The sequence below is a fragment of the Chiloscyllium punctatum genome, chromosome 34 (assembly GCF_047496795.1).
Source record: "Chiloscyllium punctatum isolate Juve2018m chromosome 34, sChiPun1.3, whole genome shotgun sequence".
Taxonomy (NCBI): domain Eukaryota; kingdom Metazoa; phylum Chordata; class Chondrichthyes; order Orectolobiformes; family Hemiscylliidae; genus Chiloscyllium; species Chiloscyllium punctatum.
In genome coordinates, this window is record NC_092772.1 from 12,307,881 (window position 1) to 12,324,903 (window position 17,023).

Consider the following 17,023-nt stretch of genomic DNA (forward strand, 5'->3'; position numbering starts at 1 on the left):
AAGCTGATCCGGATAAATTTGAGGTCGGAGTGGAAGGTGTTGGTAAAGTTGGTTAGCAATTCAACCTGCTCGTTGGAGCACCAAGTGGCACCAAACATTCATCAATGTAGAGGAGGTACAGATGGAGGATGGTGCCTGTGTAACTGCGAAAGATGGACGGTTCCGCGTATCTGACAAACAGACAGGCATAGCTAGGTCCTATGCGGGTGCCCGTGGCTACCAGTTTCGATGGAGGAAGTGGGAGAATTGGAAAGAGAAGTTGTTGATTGTGAGGACCAGTTCAGCTAGGTGGATGAGGATGTCAGTGGAAAGGTAATGGTTGGGATGCTGTGAGATTAAGAAATGGAAGGCTTGAAGACTTCTGTCATGGCAGATGGATTTGCACAGGGACTGCATGTCCATGGTGAAGATGACGCATTGAGGGCCAGGGAAACGAAATTCTTGGAGGAGGTGAAATCCATTGGGGTGTCACGAATGTAAGTGGGCATTTCCTGAAATGGGGAAAGAGGATTGTGTCAACGTAGGAGTAAATGATTCGGATGGGAGAGGCTCAGGATGAGACAATAGGTCGACTGGGGCAGTCAGGTTTGTCAATCTTAGGAACGAGGTAGAATTGGGGAGTGCGCAGTTCACAGACAATGAGGTTGAAGTTTGTGGATGGGAGATGCCCAGAGGTGATGAGATTGTGAATGGTCTGCGAGATGATGGTTTGTTGAGGGGAGGAGAGTTTGTGATCGTGGTCTGTAGGAGGAGGTGTCTGCGAGTTGGCACCTGGCTTCAGCTTTGTTACTCTGCCCGACTCACAAGCCTAATTCCTGATGAATGGCTTATGCCTAAATCGTCCATTCTTCTGCTCCTCGGATGTTGCCTGACCTGCTGTGCTTTTCCAGTACAATATTCTCCACTCATTCATTATTACTGCCTCATTTCACACTGCCAGGTCCACGCTGTCTGTTTGATACTAATGAGCACTGTTCTCATGGACTGCGACAAAATCTGCCAATCTGAAACAAAAACAGAAATTGCTGTCAAATCACAGGTATGCTGGCAGCATCTGTGCAGATGAATCACAGTTAACGTTTCACATCCATTGGGTCTGTCTCTCCACAGATGCTGTCAGACGTCCTGAAATATTCCAGCAACATCTGTTTTTGTTTGATTTTCAACATCAGCAATTTTTTCATTTTTGTTTTCTTATTTTCTGCAAATATGATTTGGCTAAAGATTACGTTCGATGTTTTAAATATGACTGTGATGGAACGGCCAGATTCCACCAGCCGGCTACTTTTATTTGGTTCACGTGACCAATGCCTTTCCACTGGGTCACCGCGCCCTACAGCTGCACTGCATATAAATTGACAAAATTGTGGCATTCTCTCGGATTGGCAATCAGGAGGGAGATTGATTGAAATTATTGAAAACTTTAGATAAACCGATAAAACACGGGATATAAAACGGGAAACTGAAAGGGAAAGGGAGAACAGCGAATGATAGTTTTTTGACAAAACTGAAATATTCAAGATTCAGAAAGTGCTTTCATCCAGAAACATACCATAATATGGAATGGAATGTTTGGGGCAACCAATGCAAGCAGATAGCAAAATCTTAGTTTTAAAGTCTTGCTGCAACTGTTTTGGATTCCATGAACGCACACATGGGATTCAGTGCTGTTATGATCTCCTAAAATGGGAAAGGAAATCCTTGCCTTCGAGGATACGTGGGGAATGTTGACTGATTCATCCCAGTAATGGCAGGACTGTCCTCTGGAAGCGTATGGGTTAAATCTTTCAATGTTCCATGGAGTTTCGAATGAGTGGTGAAGGGAATGTCTCCATTCACAAATTAATCATTCAGTAGAATTCAATACAGGGACCCATGAAATGATGAACAAATTGAACAAGAACACGGACATACGACACACAATAGCTACGACCATTACTATGTGAAAACTGTTGATTTCAGATCCACAGTGACCTTTGGTGATGGCATTTACTGTCCAGAACCAGTCTGCACTGGAATGACTGGAGACACACTATGAAGTATTTGAACATCAGTCGCCTTTAGAAATAGATGGGACTGACTCAGGACACGGGGATTTGGAGATGTTGGCCTTTCAAACCTTTCAGGCATTCCGTGGAAGAATAAAGGAAGTCATAGAAACTTTTCGTCTCCATCGAGACGATGTTCATGAACTGGATAGATAGTAATTTACCTTATTGGAGTTTATAAATCGAGGCATCATATTTAAAAAGCAATGAGTTCATCGTGTAACTGTAAAATCTTTTTGTCATACTCAGTGGGAACACTGTGTGTAATCCTTGTCCTCATTCTCCACCAAAAACATGTAAAGAAGTTAGAAAGCGCACAGACGCTGTTTCCTGGATAGCAAGATATTAGAAAGCCAAGTGACGTTGTTTACTGAGACATAAAAATATCAGAAAGGATACAAAAGGGATGATAGAAAGAATTAAGTAGTTTATTCACGAGATTTGGAAATGCTGGATGCACAAACACGCAAGTTTAATGGAAACAAATGAGATTTTCACGTAACGCGAGGTTTGAATGAGTAAATCGGGGAAAGTCCCTCTTTTGAGTGAATCAATAACTTTCGTTAGAGCTTCAAAACCATTAGTGAATGATTAAGAAAAGTTTGGATGAGAGTTTCTTCCACTCAATAGAGTTATTTACATCGTGAACGACTTTACAGAAATAAAACGTAGAAGCTAATTTCAGAGTGTTTTAAAAGATACACGAACAAACGTACAAGGATAGAATTTACCATTGAGTGAAAGTCAGTATAGTTGCGTAACAATTTCGAATTTGTTGACTTCAGGCACAAAGATATTTCATGAACATGTACTACTGAATAAGACTGAGTATAACAAGTTCATGGATTGGTAAGCTGTGGCGTATTATTCAAGGTGAAACTCTGTAAATGGAGCTGATGTCCTAAAATAATTGCAGACAGAAATTATATCCTAATGAGCAGGAATTGAATCATCACTTGGAGAGGCAACACCCACTTTAAAAATTTGACCACACTCACATGATGTTTTGTATATATCGTACATTCTTAACTCCACCCAAGAAATCCACCAAGAAGACTCTGTCCTTTTGTATTGTTAACCCCCTGTACTGCTCTGCAGCACGCCATTGAAGATAAAGTATGCTCAGACCAAAATTCAATTCAATACAATATTCAAACGGTCCTATGTGATTTCTTTTTTTATGATTATTGCAACAAGCTTTGTGAGTTTGAAACAAACTGTGAAACATGAAACCAGTTCAACATCAATTTTCCCGGAATTTAAAGCAGTGCTCATGGGAAACGTTATCCACCTGCTAAAAAAATCACCTTAGCCTCTCTCTCTCCACATATGTCTCTTCACGTTTTAGATACTTGCAGTATGTTTGTAGATCAAGGAGTCATTATCCGGAAAAGGTTGTTTCTCTATCCACAAACACGGGTATTTTCCCATCAACTTGATCTTCTGTCCGTATCCCGCAACACGACGACAAATTGAAGCTGCTCCATGTGAGACTCAAACTTCAAACTTCGGCAACCCCCCCCCCCCCCCCCCCCCCCCACACTATACTGAAACAGAGATACCGTGTACTGGTCACCTTCAGCACAGGAGCAACACATTAATGCTTAACTCCACATTCCTGGTTTTACCTTAACATTTGGGAAACCGACTTTCTCTGATTCCAAGGCTAGGAATGGGGATTATATGATCATCTTCACCAGTGATTCTGTCCCCGCGTGAGGAAAGTGGTGAGGTCCTCATTGAAAAGATGGGTAGATTGATGATATGTACAATGTCATCTTTTGCCTTCACTAACCCATGAGCTTTTTATTTTGTTTTGCATCTGTAGAAATCTTAAAATCTTCATCTTGAACAGACTCAATGACAGATCTCCATTGTGTCTCTGGCATCGAATTTCATAGTGTAAACTCCCTCTGAATCCTTCCACCGCAGTCCGCTGTTTGGGAAGTGTTCCAGTTGTGGGATATGCACATCCCCGTCTGTCACCTGTTGCTCCCAGTATGCGCTCTGACACTGCCCTCATTTTCCTTCTGACACTTGCTCACTGTGTTGCTGTGTTCATACAGTGACTTGGTGTCACACAGTGCAGGAAAATGATACAGATCAAGGTTTTTGCATTGTTGCCTTCAATTGTCAGTTTAGCCTTATTTTGGATTTTGAAATTGTCTGTTCTGTACACAAGTGCGTGTCAAAAACATCTGAGCGGAAGTTAGGTGTTCCGAATAATGACATTGAGCACTATGCACTCTCCTCCAGTCTGGAAAACAATTCCTCACAGGCAATTTAATAGACAATATACAGCAGGTGCAGGAGTAGGCCATTCTGCCCTTCGAGCCAGCACCACCATTCATTATGATCATGGCCTGAACATCCTCAATCTGTATCCTGTTCCTGCCTTATCCCGATAACCCTTGATTCCACTATCCTTAAGAGCTCTATTCAACTCTTTATTGAAAGAACACCTCCTGCTGTCTGGGGTCTTCATTCCGTTGACTTCAAATATTCTCAGTATTCAACAGACCTTGTTACATATTCATTTCCTCATTTTTGTTCAGATCACTGTGTGCATTGTGTGACAGTGGGAGTGCACTTGCCCCACAACCCAGGGGTCAGACCATAGTCTTGGAACCGTACTATGTTATTTATCATTTTACCAACACCAGGGAGAAATATCTGCTGCTCTGCATAATTTACCCAATTCAATTATTCATAAGGTCATAGCTGCGCCACGGTCTGTGACGAGGTGGCCGAGAGGTTAAGGCGATGGATTGCTAATCCGTTGTGCTCTGCACGCGTGGGTTCGAATCCCACTCTCGTCGCTGTCATCAATGGCATTTTCGTGGGGCTGTTTTCAGATGATCACAGCTGTCGTATTGGAACTGGAACGCTAAGAGTCAGTTTACATCCCTTTCCGCTATTACAAAATTTCAAAGAATGGCTTGAGCCTGTTGACTCAACTGTATTGAAATGTAGGTTGCATTGTGATAATGAAAGGGAGCGCGGTTTCCTTTTGCAAATCAAGTTGCTGTGAACGTTTTTTCGTATGTACGACATCCAGGAAAATCAAATAACGAGAGCTGCGAAGTGCATGTTTATGCAAAGGAATTCTTAATAAACGTTTTGTCAGATGAAATCTGGAGGAGGTTGAGAAGAAGTAATTCATCCTGGTGAGAAGAGCACAGCGAGACAGCACAAAATGATGGCGATACTTCAAAGGGGCAGGGCGTGGGTGTAGGGGCACTGAGGACTGGCTGTAAATGCACAGTGTAGAATTGCCAATGTTGGTGCCGTGCATGGGCACGGAAAGGCTGACACATTGGTCTCGCCCTCGCCCCTAGCTCTCGCCATTGATGAATGCTGGACATAAGGCACAGATAAACACAAGATGTGGGAAGCAAGCTCCCTCTCGTTATGCACACACTGGATGCATCACATTGAACTATGAACAACTGGAGAAATCAGCATGTTACCTTTAGGGAGTTGAACTAAACTGTGGATCAATGACCGCAGATTCATGCAACATAAACATGAAAAATAATTTAAAATGTAGGGTGAAGGTTTGCTTGCTCAGCTGTAGCTTTGATATCCAGACGTTTCATTACCTGGCGAGGTAACATCATCATCAGTGGCGACCTCCAAGTGAAGAGAATCTGTTGTCTCCTGCTTTCTCTTTATATCTTTCTCCTCGATGGGGTTCCTGGGGTTTGTGATGATGTCATTTCCTGTTCGTTTTCTGAGGGGTTGATAGATGGCATCTCGATCTATGTGTTTGTTTATGGCGTTGTGGTTGGAGTGCCAGGCCTCTATGAATTCTTAGGCGTGTCTTTGATTAGCCTGTCCCAGGATAGATGTGTTGTCCCAGTAGAAATGGTGGTATTTTTAATCCGTGTGCAGGGCTACGAGGGAGAGAAGGTCGTGTCTTTTTTTGACTAGCTGGTGTTCGTATATCCTGGTGGCTAACTTTCTTCCTGTTGTCTTACGTAGTAGTTGTGACTGTCCTTGCATGGAATTTTGTAGTTGACGTTGGTTTTGTCTGTGGATTGTTCTGGTTCTTTTAAGTTTGTTAGTTTTTGTTTGAGAGTGTTGGTGGGTTTGTGAGCTACTCGGATTCTGAGGGGTCTTAGTAGTCTGGCTGTCATGTCTGAAACTTCTTTGATGTATGGTTAGGTGGTTATGGTTTCTGGCTGTGTTTGGTCTGCTTGTCGTGGTTTGTTCTTGAGGAATGTGTGGACTGTATTTTTTGAGTATCTGTTCTTCTCGAATACATTGTAAAGGTGGTTTTCCTCTGTATTCCGAAGTTCGTCTGTGCTGCAGTGTCTGGTGGCTCGTTGGAATACTGTTCTGACGCAGCTTCGTTTGTGTGTGATGGGATGGTTGCTGGTGTATATAAGTATTTGGTCAGTGTTTGTCGGTTTTCTGTATGCACAGGTTTGTAGTTCTCCGTTGTCCTTTCTTTCTACTGTGTCATTCAGGAATGCGAGTTTGTTGACGGTTTCTTCTTCCTTGTTGAACTTTATGCCTGTGAGAGTGTTGTTGATGATGTTAAATGTCTTTACTATCTTGTTTCGTTTTGTGATGACAAAGGTGTCATCTGCGTAGCGGACCCAGATTTTGGTTTGATTGTTTCTAGGGCTGTTTGTTCTAGTCTTTGCATTACCGCTTCTGCTCTGAATCCTGATAGCGGAGGTCCTATGGGTGGGCCATTGGGGGTTTGTTTGTAGACTATGTTGTTGAAAGTGAAGTGGGTGGTGAGGCACAGGTCCACAAGCTTCATGATGTTTTCGTTGGTAATGTGATTGATGGTGGTTGGTGTGTGTGATGGTCTCTTCTAAAAGTGTGTTTCCTTTGCCATGTCGATGTTGATGAAGGTGAACAGTGCTATTATGTCGAATGAGACCATTGCTTCCCCTTCCTCGACTTTGGTGTTTTTGATGATTTTTAGGAATTCCTGGGTGGAGTGGATGGAGTGCTGTGAATCTTCTATGAGGTACTTCAGTCTTGAGTGTAGTTCTTTATCCAGTCTGTAATTTGGTGCTCTGGGTAATGAGACTATGGGTCTGAGGGGGCTCCTGGTTTATGGATTTTTGGTCGTCCGGTTCGACTTGGCCAACACATTGATCCTGGGACAGTCTAAGCAAAGACATGCTAGAGAATTCCCAGAGGCCTGGCACTCCAACAACAATGCCATAAACAAACACATAGATCAAAAAGCCATCTATCAACCCCGCAGAAAACAAACCGGAAATGACATCACCACAAACCCCAGGAACCCCATCCAAGAGAAAGATGTAAATAGAAAGCAAGAGACAACAGCTTCGCTTCACTTGGAGATCTCCACTGATGATGTTACCTAGCCAGGTAATGAAACGTCTGGATTTCAAACCTACAGCTCAGCGAGCAAACCTACACCCTAAACCTCAACCTGAGCTACAAACCTTCACAAACCTTGCGATTTAAAGTGTCTTTATACGAATATCATTAACAGACTTTTCGTTATAATACCCGTCTGGTTGAAAGAAGAAGACATCACATTTCAACATAGATGACAACGTAACCAATTTTGTTTTGAAATTGAGATTTATTTGATCATTTTAAACAGTGAACAAGTTCATTTTAAATAATGCAAACCACATTCTCTCACCTGGAATAAAAGTATGATTTCAATATAAACATTGTCCTTGCTAACTCGCAGTTACTCAACATGAAAAATAGGATGTAATGTTTATTAAGCATAGATCAATTAGCACCATTATCTTACTTTGGATTGACTGCAGTATGCACATGCTAAGTAAGGTTTAAGAAAGAATGACTTTTGGAAATAATGATTCGGTGGTGACTAAAAATAATATTAGGTTCTCATCATGCGGATATTCCACCAATGGGTCCAGTTGTGGAAATGTACAGTGGGCAGTATTTCTATGATGGTATAGACGTATGTGAGCCGCCAGGGATGGGAGCTCCCACTTCATCTGGAACAGCGTCTTTTGACGTGGACCAGGGAGCATTGTGGCATCCGTCTGGGAGTTCCAACCACACCTGGAGCAGCTTCCATTGACATGGAGCAGCAGGGAGCATTGGGACATCAGAGTGATAGATCCAACCTCAACTGGACCACTTCTCTTGACATGGAGGACGGAACATTGGGACATCAGACTGGGAGCTCCAACCTCACAAGGATCAGCGTTTAATGACATTTAGCAGCTGGGCGCATTGGGACATCAGAGTGGTAGGTCTAACCTGAACTGCACCACTTCTACTGACATGGAGCAGGGAGCATTGTGACATCAGACTGGGAGCTCCAACTTCAAGTCGAGCCGCTTCTAATGACATGGGGCAGCAAGGAGCATTGGAACGTCAGGTTGGGAGCTCCAAAATCACCTGGATCAGCTTGTATTTACATGGAAGAGGAGGGAGGATTGGGACCTTAGGCTGGGGGAAAGGATATTCAACTATTTTAATCTAAAGTAAAATATGTTTCAACACCTCAGATGTTAATTGATTTATGAAGAATCTTTCCCGGGAAAATACTTAATTCTTTAGATAGTAAAGTCAAGTCCTGCAATTATTCAACTCAGGAAAACGCATTGGCCCAGAGAGAAAGGGGAGTGATGTTTCATGTCTTTGTCTTTTCATTTCTGGCCGTCTCTGCACTGGATTACATCACCGGAAGGACGTTTTCACTCATTTCCAGCAAATACCGTCAGGTCACTAACGTAATCTAATGATGGAAAATAATGGGAATATGCGATGTTATGATTAGGATGGAGTTTACTTCAAATTTTGGTGAAAACGTAGCAAAGTCAGTTGCAATTTCCAAGATCAGCAGTGACCTCATTGATTGGCTGATCAGATTGTGAATGGTCGTTTTTTTGAGGACAATTTGAAGTGAATCAATGATGGTGATTATCTTTGTTCTTTGTTCACCTTGTGACTATTACTGCTATTGCTCATGTCCTTGTTAACACCACAGTTCTGCAGCGTGTAAAACCTCAGCTGTGCATCTGGCCAGTGGCACAACCATTCGTATAGCTGGCTACGCATCAGGCGGTTGTAAGTTCAACTTTTACTTTGCGCAAGCGCATTGTGGAGATTCATCACACATCCAACCTAATCATTTTTGGAATGCTGAGGTGGATAATATTTGAAATTTTCATCTTCACGAGCGAAAATTCTTTCACTGTCTTCGATCAGTTAAGCATTACCAAGAGCTATCAGAGTAAAAATCACACAGCACCAGATGGTATTGAACAGACGTATTTGGAAGCACCAGTGTTCCATGCACTGCTTCTTCATCAGGTGTTTGTCAACTGTTGGAATCGAAAATGGCTTTGTCTGATTATTAAATGTATCCACCCCAGTCCAACACCAATACCTCCAAGTCATGGGTCCCGTCGACACCACGAACGGTCGGTTAAAGTCCAGATGATCTTCCAAAAGATCGCGCATATTGACACAAACACCAAGTTTCTGCAGTAAAACACCCACCTGATGAAGGAGCGGCTCTCCAACAGCTAGTGCTTCCAAATAAACCTGCTGGACTCTGCCCTGATATTGTGTAATTTTTAACTTTGTCTACTCAATTCAAACACTAGCACTTCCATATCATAGACAACATCAGTCATGTCCCACCATTGTCAGAGAAGGCAATCCTGGAAGAGCCTAATACATTGCTCATGGGTACGTTTCATTTTCAGAAACCAACGCACTCAATCGCTGCAGCTCCGGTGGATGAAAAGGCAGAAAAGAAATAGCTGAGACTCGGTTTTGACAATATTTTGAAACTTTTTCGGAAGTGGAATCAGAGGAGAATGAAGGATTAACGGTCCGACTGTGCAGAGAGAGGGAAGGCACTATTCCCTTTGATGAGCTGGGGTATTGACTGATCTAAGGCATGAAACAGATTCCTGGTAGAGCTGCGCTCTCTGCATCAGGAACAAGAAGTCCTGATTTTCTAAACTGTAATGAAACCCAGGCCACTCAGTTAAAGCCCTGAATACTAACCACTAGACCACCAGGGATGAGGGCAGAAGCCGTTGCACCGTTTCTTCATAACACAGTTTTTGGAATTATGTCACTGCAGATATGTTTCCCTTCAAAAATTATTGAATTATCGCGTGTTTACAGCACAGATCTGGGTCCCTTCATCTCGTTTCCCAACACTTGGTCTGTAAACTTGTATGCTCTTACATTTCACGTGAGGTCTAATTTCTCTGGAACGTTTTAATCTCGTAAAACACAATAAGTGGGATTAAAGTTTGAGATGGGAACTGAACCCCATTTTTAACCATAGACTGAAGCACGCAGACACAGTTCCCCAAGTGTGTCACAGGCCTCGGGAGAAAACAAGCAGAAAGTAAGATTTCACCGACTTGTCTGATGTTGTCCCATTTCAGAGTTCAACACCAATGTCTGGTTACCGCAAAGAAAGGAAGCATTCAGCCCCTCCCGTCCCAGTGTTCCTTGCCCATTATTTCCCCATTACTCTGTAGTTTATACTGCCTCACCTCGTTCTTGCTGCCAAACTTTGTCACTGCTCACACCCGCTATTTCCTGTCCTGCCAAACGGTTTGCCTCAAGTTCTTGGAATGGAACACAGGAATGGCCTATTTCAAGCACTTTTCTAGTTTACAAGGACAGTGTTATCGCCACTGAGCAAGCACATTGCCAGCTCAGAGAGAAGGTCTCATCCTTTAGAAACTGAAATGCAAAGATGATTGGATGGCCTCAGTATTGTGAACCAACCAACCAGACCGGAATAGGGCCGAGGAGATCACGCACAGAAGGATGGGAGAATAGAATGTCGATTTTCTTGGTGTCCAGGGTGATTTTAACAGAAATCTTCCCTGGTAGTATAGTGATGCGGATTCAGTGATTTCACTGTCATGGCTTGTTAAAGGTTAACGTTTACAGCAATCAATATGAAATACTGCCTGATATTTCGAAGCAGAATGATGTGCAGCAGACAGAATAGTTTCCCTGCATGACCTAATAAGAGAGCTCAGAAGAGCGAGGAGGAGACATGAGAGCCAGGAGGAGACATTAGAAGTTGTTGGCGGATAGGATCAGGGTTAACCATAAGGCTTTCCATAGGTATGTCAGGAATAAAAGAATGACGAGAGTTAAATTAGGGCCAATCAAGAATAATAGTGGGAAGTTGTGTGTGGAGTCAGAGGAGACATGGGCAACACTAAATAAATATTTTTCGACAGTGTTCAGGATATAAAATGAAAATGTTGGCGAGGAAGGTATAAAGATACTTGCATCTAGACTCGAAGAGATTGAGGTTCACAAGGAAGAGGTATTAGAAATACTATAGTGTGTGAAAACAGACATGTCCTCTGGGCCAGATGGGATCTATCCTAGGATCCTCTGGGAAGCAAAGGAAGAGATTGCCGAGCCTGTGCCATTGATCTAGAAATCATCATTATCTACAGGAATCGTGCCTGAGGACTGGAGGATTGCAAATGTGGTTCCCTTGTTCAAGAAGGGTCGTAGAGACAACCCTGGTAATTACAGACCAGTGAGTCTCACTTCAATTGTTGGTAAAGCGTTGGAAAAGATTATCAGGAATAGGATTTATAATCATCTAGAAAAGAATAATCTTGTCAGGGACAGGCAGCATGGTTTTGTAAAGAGTCGGTCGTGCCTAACGAATCTTATGAGTTTTTTGACAAAGTGACCAAACAGGTAGATGAGAGTAAGCTGGTTGATGTTCTGTATATGGATTTCAGCCAGGTGTTTGATAAGATTCCCACAGTAGGCTATTATACAAAATGCGGAGGAATGGAATTGTGGGAGACATAGCAGTTTGAATCAGTAATTGGCTCGCTCAAAGAAAACAGAGGGTTGCAGTTGATGCAACATGTTCATCTTGGTGTCCAGTTACTAGCGGCATTCCACAAGGGTCGATGTTGGGTCCACTGCTATTCGTCATTTTTATAAATGTCCTGGATGAGGGCTTAGAAAGGTGGGTTAGTAAATTTGCGGACAACACTATGGTCGGTGGTGTTGTGGATAGTGACGAAGGATGTAGTCGGCTGCAGAAGGACATAGATAGGATGCAGAGCTGGGCTGAGAGGTGGCAAATGGAGATTAATGTGGACAAGTGTGAGGTGATACACTTTGGACGGAGTAATCGGAATGCAAAGTACTGGGATAATGGTAAGATTCTTGGGAGTGCAGATGAGCAGAGAGATCTCGGTGTCCATGTACACAGATCCCTGAAAGTTGCCACCCAGATTGACAGGGTTGTTAAGAAGGAAAACAGTGTTTTGGCCATAATTAATACAGGAATTGAGTTATGGAATCAGAAGGTTATGCTGCAGCTGTACAAAGATCTGGTACAGCCACATTTGAAGTATTGTCAACGTTTCTGGTCACCGCATTATAAGAAGGATGTTGACGCTTTGGAAAGGGTGCAGAGGGGATTTTCTAGCATGTTGCCTGGTGTAGAAGGAATGTATTATGAGGAAATACTGAGGACCTTGAGGCTGTCCTCGTTGGATAGAAGACTGAGAGGTGACTTAATAGAGACATACAAGATAATCAGTGGTTCAGATAGGGTTGACAGGGAGAGTCTTTTTCCAAGTATGGGGACGGCAAACACGAGGGTCACAACTTTAAAGTGAGGGGAGATAGGTACAAGACAGATGTCAGAGGTAGTTTCTTTAGTCAGAGAGTAGTTCGGGCATGGAATGCTTTTCCTGTAACGGTGGTAGGTTCGCCAAGATTAAGTGCATTTAAGTCGTCATTGGGGAGGCATATGGACGTACATGGAATAGTGCGGATGGAATGGGCTTCAGATTAGTATGACAGGGTTGCGCAACATCGATGGCCGAAGGGCCTGTACTGCGCTGTAATGTTCTATGTTCTATATGCTTCAGTTCCACATCAGCAATGTCATTTGCAATTGCCTGAAGTTCAATCAGTTTAAAACAAGAACGGAGGGGGCGTCAGGAAAACGGAAGGGGAATAGTGGTTTTTGAGAGTTAACTACATGCCTCGTGGAGCCAGGTTCAATGTCGACACTGAATATCGGTTTTCCTATTTACCTTGGTATACTGATCACGACGTATCAATGACCCAATATTGTTTGCCCTTTGTGTGTGGTTCTTTGTACATTTCACCTCGGTTCAGTGCTCCGGGGGACCACACTTTTTTAAATTTGGCACGTTTTACTCAGGTCGGTTATGCAGCTTCATATTAAGGCCAACAATTTTAGGGAAAAATAGTCACTATTCAGACCACCAAGTCTGTTCTGCTATTGAATGGTTTCATATCTGATCTGATAACCTTGAACTGCAATTTTTGCCTTTCGCTAGAATGCTAGATATCTTTGCGGTTTGAAGATCTACCGATCTCAGCCTCATTACACCTAATGACACTTCCCCAACAGCCTTCTGCTCCAAGAAAGTCCACTGATACGGAACTGTCTGAGAGAATAAATGCTTCTTCATCTCTATTTTAATTGTGAGATCCGCATTCTAATACAAAGTTAAAAATCGCACAACACCAGGTCATAGTCCAACAGGTTTAATGGAAGCAATAGCATTTGGAGGGCTGCTCCTTCATCAGGTGGCTGTGGAGTACACAGTGGTAAGGTACAGAATTTATGGTGAAAGGTTACAGTGTAATGTCACTGAAATTATACATTGGAAAAATACCTTGATTGCTTGTTAAGTCTTCCATCTGTTAGAATGACTATGTTAGGTTCATTTCTTTCTTATGTAAATCGAAAATCTTTCTTTTAACACTTACATTCTCAGGTTGTCTTAACCAATTAGTGTCAGCACAGATAACATGTTGAAGGTGTTAGTCCCTGTGTACTGCGTCCATGCCATAATGTTTAGACTGACGCTAATCTAAAAAAACACAACATGCTGCAGACAAGGATGCCTTAAGACATGGTACATTGGTGAAGCCGAGCAGAGGCTACAACAACGGAATGGGCGCTCCGCATCAATCAACGGACAGGTGTACCCCTTCCCAGTTGGAGAGCACTTCAGTGATCCAGGACATTTGACCTCGGATCTTCGGGTGACAACCCTCAAAGGCGGTCTTCGGAACAGGCACCAGCTAAAAGTGCCCCCACAGAGACTGATAGCTAAATTCGGTACCCATGGTCATTGGGTTCATGTCACAGTACAGGTGATCCCATTGCCCTACACACACACACACACACACACACACACACACACACACACACACACACACACACACACACACACACATCCGTCTGTGGGGTGAATTTGTACTTGCAGAGTTATATTGTACTTTGCTCAAAAACTTCATGAATCCATGTAAGTCTCTGGTAACTCATTTTTATAAATTAGAATCAGTCTAAACATTATGGAACAGTCAGCAGCACAGGGGTCAGACACCAGTTGTTAAACTTCACCTGAGAATGAAACTTTAAAATAAAAAAAGCTTTGCGCTTTGCATATGAAAGAAGTGAAGCTAACATGGTCATGAAAACAGATCGGAGACTTAGCAAACAATCAAGCCATTTTTCAATGTACAATTTCAGTTACATCACACTGCAAACATATGCTATAAATTCTGTGTCTTACAAATGTGTACTCCACAATCACCTGATGAATGAGTCGTGGTCCGAAAGCTAGTACTTCCAATTAAACCTGTTAAACTATAACCTGGGGTTGTGTGATTTTCAAATTTGCATATCCCAGTCCAAAACCGGCATCTCCAAGTCATTCGATACGAGGTGCTCTGGTCACAGAACCAAACTTTCTGCATCCAACTTATTAAATCCTTGAAAATGCCTATATGTTTCAATAAGGATCATTATGTAGTACTGAGTCTCAGCAGGTAAAGACAGCTTATTTTAGCGTTTCTTCCCATTTGATTTCATCTCCGATATGAAATTCTCACTGACTCTGACAGAACTGCTACCTTTGCTGTTTTGTAATGTCAGGAATTCATGTTCCATTTCAGATTTCCATAAGGAACAACAATGTTTTTTTTTCCCTGACTGGAAATCAACATTGGGAAATAGCAGCGAGACAGCTGCATTTCAGCACGTTTGCACCAAGGACGACATATGCAATGCTTGGAACTTTTCTTGATGACTTGTTTTTGCCTATTTTGTTCAGTTGAAAAATGACAGTTATCGAGGTTTTAAAAGCATGGCGAATGGCCCTTCAGCCTATTGTATCATTATCAGTTATCAAACATCTGGCTTGGAAACACAGTTTCCAGACGTGACTCTTCGCCTGGTGTGTTCTAACATTTCAAGTCTTAGTTAAATTGTTATTCAATTTCTTAAGGGCTTGAGTGGAACAACAAACATCTCTGTGAACTAACAGTTCTGAAAGGCAAACTCTTTCTCGGAGCCATTTGTCAGTTTTCCTCATGATGCTGTGGAAAATGTTTCTGCGCTCACATCTGAATTGGTTTACCCTGTTTCTTCCTCAGCTTCCTCCTTCTTTCTCTTAAATGGGTTACACTCCAATACAGACACGAGGTGCAGGTTGCGGAAGTCACGTGTTTGCACTTTCATTGACACTCTGTCTGGCCGGGAGCTGCAGACCTTCCCCACCCTGATTCAGACAGCACTGTCCTTCCTGTGACATTTCCCATGGAGAATGGAAGGACAGGCATTAATAACCCGCACTTCGGCGCCTTGCGACAGTTTTAAAATATTGACAGTGCCCCAGCCAGGAATTGAGCTCGAACTCCCGCATAACATACGGCGACACTAACCACGATACTAACAAGGACAACAGTTTCAAAGGAGACACTTCAGCCAGTTGTGGTTGCATTTGTCAAAAGCAACTGCTTAACGACCCGAATGGTTTAGCCCATAGCCTGACAGGTATTGGCAGAACATATTCACATCTGCATATTCCTTCAGGTTATAAGGGTTGCTGCCTCTCTGACCCTAACAGACAGTGTGCTCCAAATTCGAACACCCTCCGGCCTATACCGCTTATCTACACATCGACTTAAAACTTTCTGTCTCTCTCCTTAAATTTCTGGCCCCCTGTGATCGTCCTTCCCATCGATGAGAAACGCTTCTTTCAGTCTACCTTATCTGTACCCCTCACAAACCCCTCTGCACGGTGACAAACAACCCCAGTTTGTCCTGTCTCCCTTCATGACTGAAACTCTTCAGCCTCGACACGATCCGAGTGAATCTCTCCTGCAACTCTCCCAGTGCGATCTCTTCCCTGTACAATTCTAGCACTGAGCCGAATGAACATATTTCCATTCTGTAACAGCATCGGGGGTAGCTCTGCAGCTTTTATTGCCTTCCGGTCTGGAGTCACGCCAGACCAGATAAGGACGGCAGTTTCCTTCCCTCAAGGATGTCAGTGAAACAGATGGGTTTTTCAGACAACGTAATCTTAATTCTAGGCATTTATTGCATTCACATACTATCATCATCGTGGTGTGGTGGGAATCCAACCCGTCTCCACAGAACATTACCTGGCTTTGCTGTGTTAACAACCCAGCGATAATCCCACTAGGCTATCGCAGAAAGCCCTCATGGGGGATCTTTTCCAATAGAATCTCTTTTCCCCAGTTATTCCCTATGCCCTTTTATTGAGCCTCACGCTCCAATAATCTCTGGTCCATGTCAGTAAAAGCTGCTAAAAGAGAATTGATCTCACAGCCACGATATCCAAACGGATCGAATGATTTGAAGGTGCCAATGAAGAGATTGGGGCATGGTCGCCCAGCAACAGTGAGTGCAACGGCACAGACTGGATGGTACCAAAATGCAAGTGTATGTTAGATTGTGCAATGTCTCAGTCAAATGGGACGAGGGACGGAAAAGAGAGCTAGGGAGAGTGCGAGGGAGAGACATCTTCGAGAACGTTTGTGTTTAAATCCTGATACATGAAACGCAGAAATATCAGAGAACAAAATTCGATGGCAAACAGATCATCACCTCGGAGAATATTATCTTGTAAAAACGATTAATTTCTGACCGTGTTTCACCAAAAGTAAAACTT

At 43.0% G+C, this 17,023-nt stretch overlaps 1 non-coding gene across 1 annotated transcript; it reads left to right on the forward strand.

Annotated features, from left to right (window-relative positions):
- The first annotated feature begins 4,785 nt into the window (after window positions 1-4,785).
- trnas-gcu (transfer RNA serine (anticodon GCU)) lies at window positions 4,786-4,867 on the forward strand. The gene has a single exon. It is a non-coding gene; the product is annotated as a tRNA-Ser (tRNA).
- Window positions 4,868-17,023: the final 12,156 nt, after the last annotated feature.